The sequence below is a fragment of the Anomaloglossus baeobatrachus genome, unplaced genomic scaffold (assembly GCF_048569485.1).
Source record: "Anomaloglossus baeobatrachus isolate aAnoBae1 unplaced genomic scaffold, aAnoBae1.hap1 Scaffold_494, whole genome shotgun sequence".
Lineage (NCBI taxonomy): Eukaryota > Metazoa > Chordata > Amphibia > Anura > Aromobatidae > Anomaloglossus > Anomaloglossus baeobatrachus.
Window position 1 is genome coordinate 207378 of NW_027444292.1, and position 21682 is coordinate 229059.

At 45.5% G+C, this 21682-nt stretch overlaps 1 pseudogene; it reads right to left on the bottom strand.

Moving 5' to 3' along the window:
- Positions 1 to 18789: 18789 nt before the first annotated feature.
- On the bottom strand, positions 18790 to 18995 carry LOC142282076 (U2 spliceosomal RNA; annotated as a pseudogene).
- Positions 18996 to 21682: the final 2687 nt, after the last annotated feature.

A 21682-nucleotide genomic window follows, 5' to 3' on the forward strand; every position in this document is an offset into this window, starting at 1 on the left:
GGGACTACTTTCTATTTCTGGTGTAGAGCTTAGTACAATATATATATATTTATACTATTACATGGGACACATGTACCTTGTATTACCATTATTCGCTGTATATGAACCCCTTTTCTCCGGGCATTATTTGTCTATAGCATTTTTCACGAACCTGAGGCAACTGAGAACCCTTCAGTGAAGGAATTCCACTAACCCTCACAATACCTACCAGGGGCCTCCCTGCAGTAACTCAGGTAGTTGTACCCATTCTCTTTCCGCATTCTATGTGTTCTTCTTCTTTCTTCTTTTTTTTCTTTTTTCTTCTTTTTATTTCTATCATGTAGTTCAGGGGTTTATAGATATATGTCCTGCATCTCATATTTCCTTTAGTGGTGCTTCTTACCCATTCTCATATCATTTACCCTAGTATTTCATGATCCTGAGGCGACTGAGAACCCTTTAATAAAGGAATCCTTTTTCACCTGAATTGTCAAGTGATACTTACCAGTGACTATCACGTAATGTTACAGGTAGTTCCATTTTCTTCCTCTTCTTTCTCTCCTTTCTTCTTTGTCACACGGTCCATTGTGTTATAGCCCACGTGTCATGATAACACTTGTACCATCTTTTCATTTAGATTCCACCTACAATTATTTACCGATTCCAGTTCTGGAATAGGCTTTCATCATCTACTCACTAGAATTCTCAAGTTCATAAGGTACTGAGACATATACATGTTCACACCATTATAAAGAACAAAGTATAAACATTGAGGTTTTTCTCACACCCATGTTCCTGTGTTCTTTGATATGATATGTGTTCATTTCCTTCACTATATAGGATTGCAAGTTTTCCATTTGTACCTTAATGGCAATGACGCTATACAATTGAACACATATCATCCTGTTATCCATATAGGTGTGTATTTACCTGCTTGACTATTTTTGGCTGTTTGATCCAGAATGTTTCTCCAGATAGGTCATGTGGAAATTTTCTTTCCTCAGTACAAATGTTTTCACTATGGCTTTGGAAAATTTTTTTGTATGTGCATCATGGTCATTTGACCCATTGTACTCTCAAGTAGCAATATATTGTACTGTTATGTTGTACTATGTACTAATTACGTGTTTATATGGTTTTGTAACCCTTTATGATCTTAGATAACTTTATCCTTGATAAAGACCTAAAAACAAGCTCGAAACGTTGGATGAATTATCCTTTTGCACAAATAAAGAATTTTCAGCATTCTAAGAGTTCTTTTCTTACGTTATTGATCACTATAGTGTGCCAGAGCTATTTCTATTGAATTGACTCTTATTTTTTCTGACCACCTGCTATATACACAGTGAGCCAGACATATTCAATTTTCATTCAGAAGGCAGAGGGAAGCCTTAGCAGCTGAGCCTATATCTTGGCTTGTGAGCATTAGAACAGGCCGGCGATTACAGGGTAACATGAAAAATGTCCAGCTTGCATTATGACTAGAACATGACAATATCCTTTTAAGTACTAACCTATGATGCGTTCCTAAGCAGTTGATGTTATATGTTCTACATTTCATTTTCTGCATACTTTCCAAGTAGTAGAATTTGCAGAGCAAAAACAAGGAGAATGGTGCTTTTTGCAGCCGCCGCCCACTGCAATGAATCTGAATAACTCCTCCTTTTGGGCACAAGCACCTCCCCTCCCCCTTGCAGTCTTTCCAATTCATGATACAAAAAGACGGACGGACAGGACAGGACAGGACCATCTGCCTGACTTTCCGTCACTGCCACCCTTTGCCATCCTTGCCCGTAGAAAGCCCTTTCATCATCCCCAAACCCTAATCTTTTCCCTTCCCTTCCCAGCTGCGTCTCACTCCCTTTCATTAGGAAGTGAGCGCAGCCTTTTCTCCGTTCTGCACATGCGCGACGTTAAACACAAATGCGCAGGCGTGCGTTCCATTAGCCTCACTGCATTCCACTCCCATACAGGAAGTGGGCACAGCTATTACTACGGTCGCACATAAAAGAACCCACGGCCACCACTGCACATAGCTGACTCCACCACAGGACACCCACTTCTACACCAACGCAGGTAAGACAGGATCGGCACCTCTATGCTCCCGTTACAATCAGGCTCAGTCACCATGTGATAACGCTCTCAACTCTTTAGTTGCAGGCTCCCCTTGCTTCACCTCCACTGGCTGTGCTGCCATTTCCTCTCCCACCTGGAAGGTATACTTTATTCCACTATTTTCCTGTTTCTCTCTTCCCCCTTTTCCCATAACCTACTTTTATCTGCATTTGTGGGGTATCTATATGCTATTTACATCATAGTTTTATTCATTAATATGGAAGGGAAGAGTGCCCATGAGAGTGTTGAACTGCGGAGAGCAAAAGATTAAGCTGCTCCGATTTGCCACCATTGATAAGCTGTTCTCAGTAGATACACATGCTATCCAAACAGCAGCATCCACCATTGCTTCAGCCCACCCATTCAGTGACAGCTCACCAAGTCAGCCAGAGGAGTGGTGTAAGGAATTACACGTAGGCACTGACTCCACACCTTCACATCACAAGAAGGGGGTCTACAGGCTAGTGCAAGAATACGAGCAAGTCTTCAGCAAACATCCGCTAGACTTTTGAAAAATAAAAGGGGTCAAACACTACATCCCCACAAGTGCACACCCACCCATCAAAGAGAGATATAAGCCAAATCTACCTGCACATTACCAGTGTACCAAGGACATGTTGAGCAACATGAAGGAGGCTGGGGTTATCCGTGACAGTTGTAGCCTCTGGGCAGCTCCGTTGGTCCTGTTAAAGAAGAAGGACAGCACCACTCCCCTGTATTGAGGAATAGCTAGCTGCATTGACAACTGCAAATTATTTTTCTACCCTTGATCTCACTAGTCACTATTGGCAAGTGTCCGTTGCTGAGGCAGACCGGGAGAAGACCGCCTTTGCCACCCCGATGGGTCTCTGCGAGTTCAAAAGCATGCCCTTCGAGCTGTGCAATTTGCCAGGAACCTTCCAGAGGCTGATGGAATGCTGCTTGGGACACCGAAACTTTGAAACGGTACTGCTATACCTTTATGATGTTATTGTTTATTCTAACGCAAACAAGATTTTAGGGTGTATAAAAAGGGAGATTAGATCCGATGATCCCAACGTATTGTTACCCCTCTATAAATCACTTGTAAGGCCACATCTGGAATATGGGGTAAAGTCCTGAGCAGGTTGATAACCATTGGTTTGAGCATGGTAGGGTGTAGTACGCATCTTCCTGCATCGGTAAAAGCTGCAGAAGTCCTTGAAGATTTCCGCTTCAAAGGCAGTGCCTTGATCTGTGAGGACTCTCTCTGAGTAGCCATGAGGTCTGCATAAGTGTGCTTGGAAGACCTTCGCTGCAGTATGGGCCATTAGATCTTTGACTTGTACCACAACCATAAATCTCGAGTAGTTGTCTACCATCGTAAGTGCATACGTGAGCTCACCTCGATATTCTGCAACAAAACTCCCTTTTTCGATTTCAGTTTCAGCAAACACTCCTCTTCCTGTAGAAAATATTTATCATTACCTAAGACAGTCATTCTAATGCATGACAATATTAAGGCAATTTAGTTAAAACTTGTTTTAACTCACCTTTAAGGGGATTGATGTATTTCATGGTCAATCCAGGTTTGTCAGTGATGGCACTGACATAATGTATGGCGTCTTTTTCGGGCGTTATCCTTTGCCTTTTCATTGTGAAAATCCAGTTGCCTATATCAAAGCAAATTCTACTACTTGGAAAGTATGCAGAAAATGAAATGTAGAACATATAACATCAACTGCTTAGGAACGCATCATAGGTTAGTACTTAAAAGGATATTGTCATGTTCTAGTCATAATGCAAGCTGGACATTTTTCATGTTACCCTGTAATCGCCGGCCTGTTCTAATGCTCACAAGCCAAGATATAGGCTCAGCTGCTAAGGCTTCCCTCTGCCTTCTGAATGAAAATTGAATATGTCTGGCTCACTGTGTATATAGCAGGTGCTCAGAAAAAATAAGAGTCAATTCAATAGAAATAGCTCTGGCACACTATAGTGATCAATAACGTAAGAAAAGAACTCTTAGAATGCTGAAAATTCTTTATTTGTGCAAAAGGATAATTCATCCAACGTTTCGAGCTTGTTTTTAGGTCTTTATCAAGGATAAAGTTATCTAAGATCATAAAGGGTTACAAAACCATATAAACACGTAATTAGTACATAGTACAACATAACAGTACAATATATTGCTACTTGAGAGTACAATGGGTCAAATGACCATGATGCACATACAAAAAAATTTTCCAAAGCCATAGTGAAAACATTTGTACTGAGGAAAGAAAATTTCCACATGACCTATCTGGAGAAACATTCTGGATCAAACAACCAAAAATAGTCAAGCAGGTAAATACACACCTATATGGATAACAGGATGATATGTGTTCAATTGTATAGCGTCATTGCCATTAAGGTACAAATGGAAAACTTGCAATCCTATATAGTGAAGGAAATGAACACATATCATATCAAAGAACACAGGAACATGGGTGTGAGAAAAACCTCAATGTTTATACTTTGTTCTTTATAATGGTGTGAACATGTATATGTCTCAGTACCTTATGAACTTGAGAATTCTAGTGAGTAGATGATGAAAGCCTATTCCAGAACTGGAATCGGTAAATAATTGTAGGTGGAATCTAAATGAAAAGATGGTACAAGTGTTATCATGACACGTGGGCTATAACACAATGGACCGTGTGACAAAGAAGAAAGGAGAGAAAGAAGAGGAAGAAAATGGAACTACCTGTAACATTACGTGATAGTCACTGGTAAGTATCACTTGACAATTCAGGTGAAAAAGGATTCCTTTATTAAAGGGTTCTCAGTCGCCTCAGGATCATGAAATACTAGGGTAAATGATATGAGAATGGGTAAGAAGCACCACTAAAGGAAATATGAGATGCAGGACATATATCTATAAACCCCTGAACTACATGATAGAAATAAAAAGAAGAAAAAAGAAAAAAAAGAAGAAAGAAGAAGAACACATAGAATGCGGAAAGAGAATGGGTACAACTACCTGAGTTACTGCAGGGAGGCCCCTGGTAGGTATTGTGAGGGTTAGTGGAATTCCTTCACTGAAGGGTTCTCAGTTGCCTCAGGTTCGTGAAAAATGCTATAGACAAATAATGCCCGGAGAAAAGGGGTTCATATACAGCGAATAATGGTAATACAAGGTACATGTGTCCCATGTAATAGTATAAATATATATATATTGTACTAAGCTCTACACCAGAAATAGAAAGTAGTCCCTCTGCCTTCTGTCTAGGTGCCCTGAGTTATGTCCTGTAAACTGTCACAGTGACCTAGACACACATGTGTAGTAGGGGAATATCCCTGCTGAGATGCCAGTGCTAGAGCACTCGTTTGCTGTGGAGTTGAACGCTATGTGAGCAGTTCTTACCTTCAATGAGCAGAAGTCTCTTTTTTCAGATTTCAATATCTCTGTGGGTATCTGGCAGAAATATGGAATACTCTTTACTGCTAAGACCCTGTACACCACTCCCACTAAAGGGGGCTTTACACGCTGCGACATCGCTAATGCGGAGTCGTTGGGGTCACGGAATTTGTGACGCACATCCGGCCGCATTAGCGATGTTGCTGCGTGTGATACCGATGAGCGATTTTGCATCGTTGCAAAAACGTGCAAAATCGCTCATCGGTGACATGGGTCTCCATTCTCGATTATCGTTACTGCAGCAGTAACGATGTAGTTCGTCGCTCCTGCGGTAGCACACATCGCTCCGTGTGACACCGCAGAAACGAGGAACCTCTCCTTACCTGCCTCCCAGCCGCTATGAGGAAGGAAGGAGGTGGGCGGGATGTTCCGGCCACTCATCTCCGCCCCTCCGCTGCTATTGGGCGGTCGCTCAGTGACGTCGCTGTGACGCCGCACGGACCGCCCCCTTAGAAAGGAGGCGGTTCGCCGGACACAGCGACGTCGCCGGGCAGGTAAGTATGTGTGACGGGTCTGGTCGGTGTTGTGCGGCATGGGCAGCGATTTGCCCGTGTCGCGCAACAGATGGGGGCGGGTACCCACACTAGCGATATCGGGACCGATATCGCAGTGTGTAAAGTAGCCTTTAGTCACATGACCAAGACTGTATCTGTGTCCCTACAACACACTTGAGACAAATGTGTGTGTGAGCCTGCATTGTGGGGTATATATAATATATTATAGAGCTGGGAAGGATCATTCTAAGCAGTGAGCTGTTCCAGTATTTGTAGGAAAATACCCAGTAGAAGCATCAAACACAGCACCAATACCTCCCATCAGTATTCCACCACAGTGCCATGTAACCCATGCCCTACACTCCCATCTACACCAATACTATACAGGCACAAACTAGTATATCTGACTAAAAGCCCCCAAAATATGAAGAACGGCCTATAGTTGAGTGTGGATATAAAATCTATGTGAGCAGAGCTAGAATAGAAATCACTGATCGCATTGAAGTCATTCTGACCATAAATCACCATGATATCAAGGTGAGGAGTTGTGTGTTACTGCTGGGAGGAAAGGGTTAACAGTGGAATATTAAGGTGCATTTCTGTGTGCAGTGTTACTAGTCAATGTAACAATTCAGTATGAGCTGCTCTTGGTGCCGGGGGAGGGAGATGCTCTCCTGAGCAAGATAGATGGGGAATGAACATGATATCTATATAGTGTAAGGCAGGGGGTCTCAAACCAGGTGATCATGTCTGATCAACTGGTTACATTATGTCTGATTACCTTGTCTAACAGTTTTTTCTCCCCTTTCTTTACCTTCCAGGTTCCCATAGTCACGTGAAATATCCCTGTTGCACTTGATTACGGCTCACTATTCACTATAGGATGTCTTATATCTAACATCACACTCTCACCCATCAGCACTCTATAGGTTTGTATAAGGTATGCGCTTACACATCCGGTCCTCCATAGGTATTTCCACTTATGTAACACTATCCCTATGATCACTCATAACTCATACCCTTGTAGTCAATTACAGCCTCCTCTCTCCCCCCCTCCCCTTCTCCCTTTCCATCTATAATTTTGCCAGTACAATATTAGTTTACATTAGGCACACACTCACATATTCCTTTCCTTAGTGATTTATTGTAATTCACATTCACATACAATTCTCTATGCCTGCCCCATTACTACATTCATACCTACTTGACCCTATCCTGATACCCCTTGTCTCACCTTGTTGGTCCCTACACCTGTTATCATGTCCTTTCCTGTGTCTGTCTTGTCACACAACACATTTTAGCATATAACTTGTGCTCCTTATTACCTGTCCTGCCTATTAGAATTATGTCCATTATGTCCATGCATGGCCCAATGAATCAAGTCTGTACTTCATATTCATGGTTTAAGCCTTTGGGTTCCAATGTGCCCAGAGTATATATCCAGAAAGATTCCCTTTCTTTGAGCTTCCTAATTCTATTGCCTCCTCTGCGTATGGCTTGGACATGTTCGATGACTTGGAATGTTAATTGGATCACTGTGTGATTATGCGTCACAAAATGGTGTGGGACTGGTAATAGAATCTGCTTACAATGTATTGTTGACTTGTGTTTAGCTCAAAGAAAGAGAATCTTTCTGGATATGTACTCTGGGCACATTAGAACCCAAGGGCTTAAACCGTGAATATGAAGTAAAGACTTGATTCATTGGGCCGTGCACCATGTCACCAAGTGTCCAATTGCATTGTCCAATGGCTCACAATGGTTATGCGTTTTCATTGGATGGATAATCGAAGCCATGTTTTTTTCCTTTCTGTTGGGTTTGTTGTGTGAGTAGCCTATAGGATTAAGTTGGTTACCGCAGGCAGTGGATTTAACTTCCTGTCTTTGGTCCAGTGGTAGATGGATTGTCTGGTCTATGAGCTGTTATTGGTTTGAATGCAGGTGAATGCCCATGGGCTGCTTATGACTGTGTAAAATAGTATTGATTCATGATGGATTTCAGACTACATGTAGATATCTTCAGTCTTTCTATCCACATCATTTAAATGAACATTATCCATGCAGCTTGAAATCCATCCAATAAGAGAAGCAACCTTGTACAACCAATCTGATAAGGGCACAGTATATCCTAAGGGAAGGTTATGGCGGATGCAGGAAGATGCGCACTACACCCTACCATGCTCAAACCAATGGTTATCAACCTGCTCAGGACTTTACCCCATATTCCAGATGTGGCCTTACAAGTGATTTATAGAGGGTTAACAATACGTTGGGATCACCGGATCTAATCTCCCTTTTTATACACCCTAAAATCTTGTTTGCTTTAGAATAAACAATAACATCATAAAGGTATAAGATGACGCCATTATTAGCGTCACCATACCGCTACTCTGCCTTCTAAAACGGTCTCTGCTCAAAACCAAACATGATGCATTGCAGGCGGAGCGCGATGAGTTGCAGCAAGAAACAGTAGTGGGTGTGGGTGATAACACACAGCCCAGCCTCGTCTCATCACAACGTGCAGTGGAGGACTATGACGAGGAGGAGGATGAAGACATGGAGCAAATCTCCGGCCAAATTGAGGATATGACATGCACACCAGTCATATCCTCGGTTCAGCGTGGCTGGCCAGAGGACAGGGTAGATGAGGAGGAGGAGGAGGAGGAGGAGGAGGACAGCATGTTCAGTCAACGTGTTGGTCAGGCTACTGAAGTCCTGGCTGTTAAGAGTCTGGCGCACATGGCTGACTTTATGGTAAGCTGCCTGTCTCGTGACCCTCGCGTTAAGAACATCTTGGCCGACAATCATTACTGGTTGGTAACACTGTTAGACCCACGCTACAAGGAGAACTTTATGTCTCTTATTCCCGAGGCGGAGAGGTCAACCAAAATGCAGCAGTTCCGGAAGGCCATAGTCACGGAAGTAGGCAAAGCATTCCCCTCACAAAACGCTAGCGGCATAGGTCAGGAATCAGTGGACAACCAAGGCGTACAGCCGAGAGAGGCACAAGTCCAATCCGCCAGAGGTAGGGGAACAGTCTTTAAGATGTGGGACAGTTTTCTCAGCCCCTCACGTACCACAGCCCCTGAGGTGCGGGGTAGTGCCACAAGAAATCCTAAGTTTGCCCAGATGCTCAAGGAGTACCTTGCAGATCGAACAACTGTACTCCGACATTCCTCTGTGCCTTACAATTATTGGGTATCCAAGGTGGACACGTGGCATGAATTGGCTCTCTACGCCTTGGAAGTCCTGGCCTGCCCTGCCGCTAGCGTTTTGTCAGAGCATGTTTTTAGTGCCGCAGGTGGAATCATTACAGATAAACGCACCCGCCTGTCAACTGAAAATGCTGACAGGCTGACTCTGATCAAGATGAACAAGGGTTGGATTGGGCCAGACTTCACCACACCACCAGCAAATGAGAGCGGAATTTAAAGTTTGTAACGGGAATTTGCCATGTACCTCCAGTCACCCATGGGTACACACTTCTGGACTTTGGATAATCGCTGGACTGCTCCTCCTTCTCCTCATGCGCCACCATGATGACCGTTACAAGAGTTAGGCCTTTGTTTCAGGTATACCCCCAGTGGTAAATTTTTTCGCCCATTCTTTGCAGAATGGACATTACAACGACAGGAGACCCGCTCCTTTGCAATGGGAACAATGTTTTGAGGCCCTCATGCACGTCTCTATGCAGGGACAACGTGGAGCCTCCCAATTTTTGGCTGCCCTGCCAAAGGGCTATACTATAATACACCCACTTCCTGACAATGGACACTTAATGTTTTGAGGCCCTCATGCACGTCTCTATCCAGGGACAACGTGGAGCCTCCCAATTTTTGGCTGCCCTGCCAAAGGGCTATACTACAAAAGACCCACTTCCTGACAATGGACACTTAATGTTTTGAGGCCCTCATGCACGTCTCTATCCAGGGACAACGTGGAGCCTCCCAATTTTTGGCTGCCCTGCCTAAGGGCTATACTATAATACACCAACTTCCTGACAATGGACACTTAATGTTTTGAGGCCCTCATGCACGTCTCTATCCAGGGACAACGTGGAGCCTCCCAATTTTTGGCTGCCCTGCCAAAGGGCTATACTACAAAAGACCCACTTCCTGACAATGGACACTTAATGTTTTGAGGCCCTCATGCACGTCTCTATCCAGGGACAACGTGGAGCCTCCCAATTTTTGGCTGCCCTGCCTAAGGGCTATACTATAATACACCCACTTCCTGACAATGGACACTTAATGTTTTGAGGCCCTCATGCACGTCTCTATCCAGGGACAACGTGGAGCCTCCCAATTTTTGGCTGCCCTGCCAAAGGGCTATACTATAATACACCCACTTCCTGACAATGGACACTTAATGTTTTGAGGCCCTCATGCACGTCTCTATCCAGGGACAACGTGGAGCCTCCCAATTTTTGGCTGCCCTGCCAAAGGGCTATACTACAAAAGACCCACTTCCTTCCAATGGGCACTTCAGGTTTACAGGCCCTCATGCACGTCTCTATCCAGGGACAACGTGGAGCCTCCCAATTTTTGGCTGCCCTGCCTAAGGGCTATACTATAATACACCCACTTCCTGACAATGGACACTTAATGTTTTGAGGCCCTCATGCATGTCTCTATCCAGGGACAACGTGGAGCCTCCCAATTTTTGGCTGCCCTGCCAAAGGGCTATACTACAAAAGACCCACTTCCTTCCAATGGGCACTTCAGGTTTACAGGCCCTCATGCACGTCTCTATCCAGGGACAACGTGGAGCCTCCCAATTTTTGGCTGCCCTGCCAAAGGGCTATACTACAAAAGACCCACTTCCTTCCAATGGGCACTTCAGGTTTACAGGCCCTCATGCACGTCTCTATCCAGGGACAACGTGGAGCCTCCCAATTTTTGGCTGCCCTGCCTAAGGGCTATACTATAATACACCCACTTCCTGACACTGGACACTTAATGTTTTGAGGCCCTCATGCACGTCTCTATCCAGGGACAACGTGGAGCCTCCCAATTTTTGGCTGCCCTGCCTAAGGGCTATACTACAATAGACCCACTTCCTTACAATGGGCACTTCAGGTTTACAGGCCATCATGCACGTCTGTATGCAGGGGCATTGGTGAACCTCACAATTTTGGACTGCCCTGGCAAAGGAAAATACTACAAAGACTCAGTTCCTCAAAATGGGCACATTAGACTCAGAGGCCTTTATGCACGTCTCTTCTCAGGGACATCGGAGTGCCACACAATGTTTTACGTAAAATCTTTCATGTATTGATCTCAAAAAGTAACATACATTAGCTCTATCTCACTATTGGGTATGTGCCCTTAACATTTCCGCTATGAAAAATCATTTTGGTGTCATTTTGGAAGGTTTTCTGGTGAGTCCGTAAAAATGGCGTAAAACGTGGACAAAATTATTCACAGCTGTGACTTTTGAGTGATAAATGCTTCAAGGGGTCTTCCCCATGCTGTTGCCATGTCATTTGAGCACTCTTCGGAGACTTTTGTGCCATTTTTAGGGTTTCTACATGCTGCCGGTGGTCATTTCACAAAAATACTCGGGTCTCCCATAGGATAACATTGGGCTCGGTGCTCGGGCCGAGTACACGAGTATCTTGGGAGGCTCGGCCCGAGCTTCGAGCACCCGAGCTTTTTAGTACTCGCTCATCACTACTAATAAACCTAAAAAATAAAAATAAATTGAATAAAAATCATGAATGTTGTGTTATAACAGGAAATTCGGTGTAAGAATGAATATCCGGGATGAGAGTTCAGCGAATGAGTTATAGAAATTGTTACAAAAAGGAGTGTGTACGGTTTATGCGTAAATTTTCAGAATGCGTACATGAAAATTATATGTATGTGAGAATGTCCCCCATGCTTTGTAAAAAGTTATTTATGAAAATGTAAATAAAATATATAAAAATGCCTAATTATTTATAATTTATGAGAAAGATATATATGTATGGAAGAATGTTATAAGGTGTCCAAGAACCATAAAGAAAAAGGGTGCATATATAATGTTAGAGGTCTAGAGTTCCACCAGGCTATATCACCCCTAAAGAAATAGAAAGAAGACCTTACTACCTGTGTACCCCAAAAAAAGCTATATTTCTTAGCCAGGATTATGGTGGAGATATGCACAAGTGAAATAAGAATATAAAGTAATACAATAAGATTATAAAACCAATATGTGTGCATTCATGCACCACCCGGTACGCTACCCTTGCCAAATTGTTCACTCTAGATCCCCACACGATCCATGAAGCCGTTCCCCCGGTCACACCGCCTGCTGCCGGTTCCCACTCATCCCTGGGGGAGTTAGGCGAGTGGTATCGAGAGCTACATGTCGGCACTGATGATACCCCCATACACCACAAGGAAGGGGTATACCGGGTGGTACAGGAGTATGAGCGGGTTTTTAGCAAGCACCCTCTAGATTTTGGGCAGATTAAAGGGGTTCAACACCACATCCCTACCGGTACACACTCCCCTATTAAAGAGAGATACAGGCCTATTCCCCCTGCGCACTACCAATGCGCCAAAGACATGTTGAGGAACATGAAGGAGGCAGAGGTTATTAGGGACAGCTGTAGTCCCTGGGCCGCTCCGTTGGTGCTGGTTAAGAAGAAGGATGGCACCATGCGGATGTGTGTGGATTACCGGAAGATTAACCAGATAACGCATAAGGATGCTTACCCTCTGCCCCGCATCAAAGAGTCCCTGGCCTCGCTGAGAACCGCTAACTACTTCTCCACCCTTGACCTCACCAGCGGGTACTGGCAGGTGGCCGTGGCACCGGAAGACCGAGAGAAGACTGCCTATGGGACCGTTTTGCTGTACTTGGATGATGTGATTGTGTACTCACAGACGTATGAAGCCCACCTGGAGCACCTAGCCGAGGTGTTCGCGTCCCTTGCCAAGTATGGGATGAAGTTGAAGCCCTCAAAGTGTCATCTGCTGAAACCCAGAGTGCAGTACCTAGGACATGTGGTTGGTGCGGAAGGTGTCGCCCCCAACCCCGAGAAGATCACCGCCATCCAAGACTGGCCGAGACCGACCACAGTGAGGGAAGTGAGGCAGTTTCTGGGCCTGGTGGGATATTACCGTCGCTTCATTAAGGGGTACACAAAGATGGCTGCCCCCATGCAAGACCTCCTCGTAGGACAGACCAAGGGTGGTAGATCCCTAGTAGCCCCATTGGTGTGGGAAGAAAAGCATGAGGAATCCTTCCGCCAGCTGAGAACAGCCCTGACCGGAGAGGAAATCCTAGCGTACCCTGACTACAGCCGCCCATTCATCCTCTACACCGACGCCAGCAATGTGGGCTTGGGGGCTGTTCTATCCCAGGTCCAAGACAGAAGGGAAAAGGTAATAGCTTATGCTAGCCGAAAACTCCGACCGACTGAGAGGAACCCTGAGAACTACATCTCCTTCAAGCTTGAGCTCTTGGCACTGGTGTGGGCTATCACCGAGCGTTTCCGCCATTACCTGGCAGCAGCCAAGTTCACCGCGTACACAGACAATAACCTGCTGACCCATCTAGATACGGCCAAGCTGGGCGCGTTGGAGCAGCGGTGGGTGACCAGGTTAGCCAACTACGATTTCACCATCAAGTACCGGGCCGGCCGTACCAACGTCAATGCCAATGCACTCTCCCGGATGCCCCACCTGTCGGAAGAGGGGCCAGAGGATGATGACCTCGAAGAGATCGAGTTGCCTGCATTTCACCGGCCATTCACTGAGAAGGTGCACGTCTACCAACAACGGGTGAACCTGGATCCGCTGCCCCGACAGGACTGGCAGGAAGCTCAGGACCAGGCACCTGCTGTCCGCCTGGTCAAGACTCTAGTGGAACAGGGTTCTGCTGGGATAGACCCTGCTGCCCCTGCCGAAGCCCAACGTCTGTGGCAAGAACGGACCCGGCTATACCTACACCAGGGGAAGTTGTATCGCGAGCTGATTAATCCAAAGACTCACGAGAAGATCCGCCAGCTGGTGATTCCCCAGGCTAAAGTGCCCACCGTCCTGCAAGCATACCATGATGGTGCAGTGCACTTCGGGTGGAAGAAGCTAGAGATGTTGTTAAGAGAGCGGTTCTATTGGAGTGGAATGCGGGAATCTGTGGAGGCCTGGTGCCGAGAATGTGGCCCTTGCGCATTGAGAAGGAAGGACGAGGCCAGCCAGAAGGCACCCCTACACCCGATCATTACACACCAACCGCTGGAGCTGGTTCCCCTTGACCATGTAAAGCTCACCCCCAGCCGAAGTGGGTACACCTACGCTCTGACCATCGTAGACCACTACTCGAGGTTCCTGGTGGTTGTCCCAGTTAAGGACTTAACCGGCCGCACCGCTGCTAAGGCTTTCCAGGCTTATTTCTGTTGACCGCATTGGTACCCGGAGAGGGTGCTTACCGACCAGGGTCCGGCCTTTGAAGCAGAGGTATTCCAGGAATTCTGCCAGTTGTACGGCTGCAAGAAAATCCGGACCACGCCTTACCACGCCCAAACCAATGGCATTTGTGAAAAGATGAACCACTTGGTCCTGGGCCTCCTCAAGACGTTACCACTGGAAGAGCGGAACCTGTGGCTGGAGAAGCTACCTGACCTGGTCGATATGTACAACAACATCCCTTCCAGCTCTACGAAATGCACTCCAGCATACCTGATGAGAGCTCGTCCCGGCCGGCTACCAGTGGATCTGGAAATGGGCTTGGAAGCTTCAGAAGCACTCCTGTCGACAGCTGAATGGGACACTCGGCGGAGGACACAGTACCGACAGGTCCAGGAGTATGTTGAAAAGAACTTGTGCCGGAGTCGGGGACAACAGGAGCAGTGCTTCAACAAGAAGGCGCCTGCCGGTTCCTTCCAACCTGGGGATGTAGTGCTGAAGCGGAAAAGAAGGGCCCACAAGCTGGATGATCAATGGGAAAAAACCCCGTATGTAGTCCAGCCCACAGGATGGGAGAATGGGAAGGCCTACCAGATCAGCCGTGACCAGGGGGGGACTTTGGCCACGGTTTCCCGAGACCACCTGAAGAAGTGCCCACCAGCATTGAGAGTAGCGGATGAGGCTCCAGTTCCCAGTCCAGTGGAGAAGGAAAAAGAGGTAATCCACACCATGATGGGTGATTTTCCAGCAGACTGGCCTACACAGAACGGTGCGGTGATCCTTCCAGTGATACTGTTCCCACAACCCGTGGATGAAGAAATGATGGAAACGGTTAACCGCGAGCCAGTGCCCAGGGATGTACCTGTACCCAGCTCCCCTACGCCTCCGCCTGCCCCACATGATAGCAGGGAGGAGGAACTGACTGTTCCCTCTGCCCCACTGCCTGTCACCACTGACACCGGACCCCGAAGGTCCACTCGCTCCAACCTAGGTAGACCCCCACTTAGGTACAGGGAAACTACTCTTTAAAAGGGGGGGGCTTTATGTGTTGAGTGTACCAGTTTGAAAGTTTTAAATGATAAGTAAAGATGATCAACCTCTATAAATCACTTGTAAGGCTACATCTGGAATATGGGAACCAGTTTTGGGCTCCACATTTTAAAAAGGACATTCAGAAGTTAGAGTCAGTTCAAAGGTGGGCAACTAGACTACTACAAGGAATGGAAGGCCTCCCATATGATGACAAGTTGAAAAAGTTATTAAGTGATTATTGGCTGCAATGGGGCTTTCTGGCTGGTGCCAGCCTCTCTTCTTAGCACACAGGAACCACAATCCCTACACCATGCTTCAATGGATTCTCTCATCCCAGCCCAGTAAAACTACATATTTTACACAGTCATAAGCAGCCCATGGGCATTCACCTGCATTCAAACCAATAACAGCTCATAGACCAGACAATCCATCTACCACTGGACCAAAGACAGGAAGTTAAATCCACTGCCTGCGGTAACCAACTTAATCCTATAGGCTACTCACACAACAAACCCAACAGAAAGGAAAAAAACATGGCTTCGATTATCCATCCAATGAAAACGCATAACCATTGTGAGCCATTGGACAATGCAATTGGACACATGGTGACATGGTGCACGGCCCAATGAATCAAGTCTTTACTTCATATTCACGGTTTAAGCCCTTGGGTTCTAATGTGCCCAGAGTACATATCCAGAAAGATTCTCTTTCTTTGAGCTAAACACAAGTCAACAATACATTGTAAGCAGATTCTATTACCAGTCCCACACCATTTTGTGACGCATAATCACACAGTGATCCAATTAAGATTCCAAGTCATCGAACATGTCCAAGCCATACGTAGAGGAGGCAATAGAATTAGGAAGCTCAAAGAAAGGGAATCTTTCTGGATATATACTCTGGGCACATTGGAACCCAAAGGCTTAAACCATGAATATGAAGTACAGACTTGATTCATTGGGCCATGCATGGACATAATGGACATAATTCTAATAGGCAGGACAGGTAATAAGGAGCACAAGGGATATGCTAAAATGTGTTGTGTGACAAGACAGACACAGGAAAGGAGATGATAACAGGTGTAGGGACCAACAAGGTGAGACAAGGGGTATCAGGATAGGGTCAAGTAGGTATGAATGTAGTAATGGGGCAGGCATAGAGAATTGTATGCGAATGTGAATTACAATAAGTCACTAAGGAAAGGAATATGTGAGTGTGTGCCTAATGTAAACTAATATTGTACTGGCAAAATTATAGATGGAAAGGGAGAAGGGGAGAGGGGAGAGAGGAGGCTGTAATTGACTACAAGGGTATGAGTTATGAGTGATCATAGGGATAGTGCTACATAAGTGGAAATACCTATGGAGGACCGGATGTGTAAGCGCATACCTTATACAAACCTATAGAGTGCTGATGGGTGAGAGTGTGATGTTAGATATAAGACATCCTATAGTGAATAGTGAGCCGTAATCAAGTGCAACAGGGATATTTCACGTGACTATGGGAACCTGGAAGGTAAAGAAAGGGGAGAAAAAACTGTTAGACAAGGTAATCAGACAAACATGACAAATAAAAAACAAGGAAGAATGGAACTCCATACATACTGGAGCCATATATAGTGTGAACACGAAAAAGAACCGGGCGTTAGAAAAAATGTGCACGGCCCAATGAATCAAGTCGGTTCTTCATATTCATGGTTTAAGCCCTTGGGTTCCAACGTGCCCAGAGTATATATCCAGAAAGATTCCCTTTCTTTGAGCTTCCTAATTCTATCGCCTCCTCTGCGTATGGCTGGGACATGTTCGATGACTTGGAATCTTAATTGGGCCACTGTGCGATTATGCGTCACAAAATGGTGTGGGACTGGTAATAGAATCTGCTTACAACGTATTGTTGACTTGTGCTTAGCACAAAGAAAGGGAATCTTTCTGGATATGTACTCTGGACACATTAGAACCCAAGGGCTTAAACCGTGAATATGAAGTACAGACTTGATTCATTGGGCCGTGCACCATGTCACCATGTGTGCAATTGCATTGTCCAATGGCTCACAATGGTTATGCGTTTTCATTGGATGGATAATCGAAGCCATGTTTTTTTCCTTTCTCTTGGGTTTGTTGTGTGAGTAGACTATAGGATTAAGTTAGTTACCGCAGGCAGTGGATTTAGCTTCCTGTCTTTGGTCCAGTGGTAGATTGATTGTTTGTTCTATGAGCTGTTATGGGTTTTAATCCAGGTGAATGCCCATGGGCTGCTTATAACTGTGTGAAATATGTAGTTTTACTGGGCTGGGATGAGAGAATCCATCGAAGCATGGTGTAGGGATTGTGGTTCCTGTGTGCTAAGAAGAAAGGCTGGCACCAGCCAGAAAGCCCCATTACAGCCAATAATCAACCGCTAGCCGCTGGAACTCGTTGCTCTAGATCATGTCAAACTCACACCAAGCAGGAATAGATACATTAGCCCACCATCCCACCCAAAGAGCAACTTCTGCTGCGCAGCTGGCTTTCTAGGCAGCAGCGCTATCGTGATGTCAGCGGGGGACATTGTGACAAGCCAGTGTTCCGTCACTTCATGTTGTGCACTGTTCAAACGGAAAATACATCAACAGGCAGACTACAGAAAAGCTTACTAACAAAGGTTAGAGAGGGGCTTTCTCAGAGGGCTTTTTACAGTTTGTCTATTCCCAATTAGCCGTTTAAGTATGCTTAATGAAAGTACTAATTCTTTCATAGGCCGCCCATTCTTAGTATTTGACGTTCCTTATATTGCGGTATCAGGCTTCGCAGCAGGTTGCAAAACATTCATCACCCATGACTGTCCCCAATTGGGCTCAGAAGCTAAATGTCTATCATGACCTCTCTTTTTGAAAGTCCAAGAGCAAGCAAACTCTTCCTCCAGGAGAGGGAGCCAACAGATCACTAAAGACATCATCATTGCTCAAAGAAAACACCGAAAAACAATGGAAGCTTTAATTGGAGTGGAATCTGATAGACAGCACCTGATGCCAAGTCTGCATCTTCTAACACCTGCAGTCACTGCAGCAGCTGAATCCAATGTGTCCAAAAGGGATCTATTCTATTCAATTGCAAATGATCTAGATAAGACTGAGAATAAGATACTGCACGGGACATAGCAGAGTTGGTCAAGTTGAGTGGAGATGAGTTTGCTATTTGGCACAGCTTTTGCATCAATAAAGCAAGTAAAAGGTGTGAAAGATAAAAAAAAGGGTGAAAGTGTGAAAAGTGAATTGGCCAAATTGAGGTGCATATAAAGTTTTTGCTTTCTTTCAATTCACTAATGGGGCTCATTTGAATCAGGTGAATTGAGTTCTGCTTTTGGAAACTGGGTTAAGAAGGGGTGCACCGGTCCTGGAGGTACTGCAATACCAGGTCAATGCGTGGAGTGGACAGAGCAAGATTTTTTCCATCTCCTTGTTCTAAAAATCCATTTAATATATGGTCCCCAGAGAGGGGACGTATCAGATATTAAACTGATAAGAACAGATTTAATTTTTTTTTTTTCTGTTTATCAGTAGGACTTCAAAATAACAAAGGTGATCGCCTCCCGTTGCCTGGGAACCGTCCAGGCACAAGAGGGCTATGTGTCACCAGAAGGCGCACACACTTCCTCAAGGCCGGCAGACGTGCAATCCCAGGCACCTTCCAGTACCGACCAAGGTAGCGTCCTCCGAAACTACACTTGATCTTAGCCAAAAGGCCGAGAAGCTATAACCCGAATTGGTTACGGCCTTGAGTGGCACCCTGGCCTATACCGGACACATCTTAGGGAGAGGGAGACAAACCCACGCCTACAGAAGACATTTTGTCACCCAAGCCAACCCTTGAAAAGGCTGTTTTGCAGAGCAAAAACAAGAAGAATGATGCTTTTTGCAGCCGCCGCCCACTGCAATTAATCTGAATAACTCCTCCTCCTCCAAGCACCTCCCCTCCCCCTTGCAGTCTTTCCAATTCATGATACAAAAAGACGGACGGACAGGACAGGACAGGACAGGCTGCCTGACTTTCCGTCACTGCCACCCTTTGCCATCCTTGCCCGTAGAAAGCCCTTTCATCATCCCCAAACCCTAATCTTTTCCCTTCCCTTCCCAGCTGCGTCTCACTCCCTTTCATTAGGAAGTGAGCGCAGCCTTTTCTCCGTTCTGCACATGCGCGACGTTAAACACAAATGCGCAGGCGTGCGTTCCATTAGCCTCACTGCATTCCACTCCCATACAGGAAGTGGGCGCAGCTATTACTACGGTCGCACATAAAAGAACCCACGGCCACCACTGCACACAGCTGACTCCACCACAGGACACCCACTTCTACACCAACGCAGGTAAGACAGGATCGGCACCTCTATGCTCCCGTTACAATCAGGCTCAGTCACCATGTGATAACGCTCTCAACTCTTTAGTTGCAGGCTCCCCTTGCTTCACCTCCACTGGCTGTGCTGCCATTTCCTCTCCCACCTGGAAGGTATACTTTATTCCACTATTTTCCTGTTTCTCTCTTCCCCCTTTTCCCATAACCTACTTTTATCTGCATTTGTGGGGTATCTATATGCTATTTACATCATAGTTTTATTCATTAATATGGAAGGGAAGAGTGCCCATGAGAGTGTTGAACTGCGGAGAGCAAGAGATTAAGCTGCTCCGATTTGCCACCATTGATAAGCTGTTCTCAGTAGATACACATGCTATCCAAACAGCAGCATCCACCATTGCTTCAGCCCACCCATTCAGTGACAGCTCACCAAGTCAGCCAGAGGAGTGGTGTAAGGAATTACACGTAGGCACTGACTCCACACCTTCACATCACAAGAAGGGGGTCTACAGGCTAGTGCAAGAATACGAGCAAGTCTTCAGCAAACATCCGCTAGACTTTTGAAGAATAAAAGGGGTCAAACACTACATCCCCACAAGTGCACACCCACCCATCAAAGAGAGATATAAGCCAAAACTACCTGCACATTACCAGTGTACCAAGGACATGTTGAGCAACATGAAGGAGGCTGGGGTTATCCGTGACAGTTGTAGCCTCTGGGCAGCTCCGTTGGTCCTGTTAAAGAAGAAGGACAGCACCACTCCCCTGTATTGAGGAATAGCTAGCTGCATTGAGAACTGCAAATTATTTTTCTACCCTTGATCTCACTAGTCGCTATTGGCAAGTGTCCGTTGCTGAGGCAGACCGGGAGAAGACCGCCTTTGCCACCCCGATGGGTCTCTGCGAGTTCAAAAGCATGCCCTTCGAGCTGTGAATTTGCCAGGAACCTTCCAGAGGCTGATGGAATGCTGCTTGGGACACCGAAACTTTGAAACGGTACTGCTATACCTTTATGATGTTATTGTTTATTCTAAAGCAAACAAGATTTTAGGGTGTATAAAAAGGGAGATTAGATCCGGTGATCCCAACGTATTGTTAACCCTCTATAAATCACTTGTAAGGCCACATCTGGAATATGGGGTAAAGTCCTGAGCAGGTTGATAACCATTGGTTTGAGCATGGTAGGGTGTAGTGCGCATCTTCCTGCATCGGTAAAAGCTGCAGAAGTCCTTGAAGATTTCCGCTTCAAAGGCAGTGCCTTGATCTGTGAGGACTCTCTCTGAGTAGCCATGAGGTCTGCATAAGTGTGCTTGGAAGACCTTCGCTGCAGTATGGGCCATTAGATCTTTGACTTGTACCACAACCATAAATCTCGAGTAGTTGTCTACCATCGTAAGTGCATACGTGAGCTCGCCTCGATATTCTGCAACAAAACTCCCTTTTTCGATTTCAGTTTCAGCAAACACTCCTCTTCCTGTAGAAAATATTTATCATTACCTAAGACAGTCATTCTAATGCATGACAATATTAAGGCAATTTAGTTAAAACTTGTTTTAACTCACCTTTAAGGGGATTGATGTATTTCATGGTCAATCCAGGTTTGTCAGTGATGGCACTGACATAATGTATGGCGTCTTTTTCGGGCGTTATCCTTTGCCTTTTCATTGTGAAAATCCAGTTGCCTATATCAAAGCAAATTCTACTACTTGTAAAGTATGCAGAAAATGAAATGTAGAACATATAACATCAACTGCTTAGGAACGCATCATAGGTTAGTACTTAAAAGGATATTGTCATGTTCTAGTCATAATGCAAGCTGGACATTTTTCATGTTACCCTGTAATCGCCGGCCTGTTCTAATGCTCACAAGCCAAGATATAGGCTCAGCTGCTAAGGCTTCCCTCTGCCTTCTGAATGAAA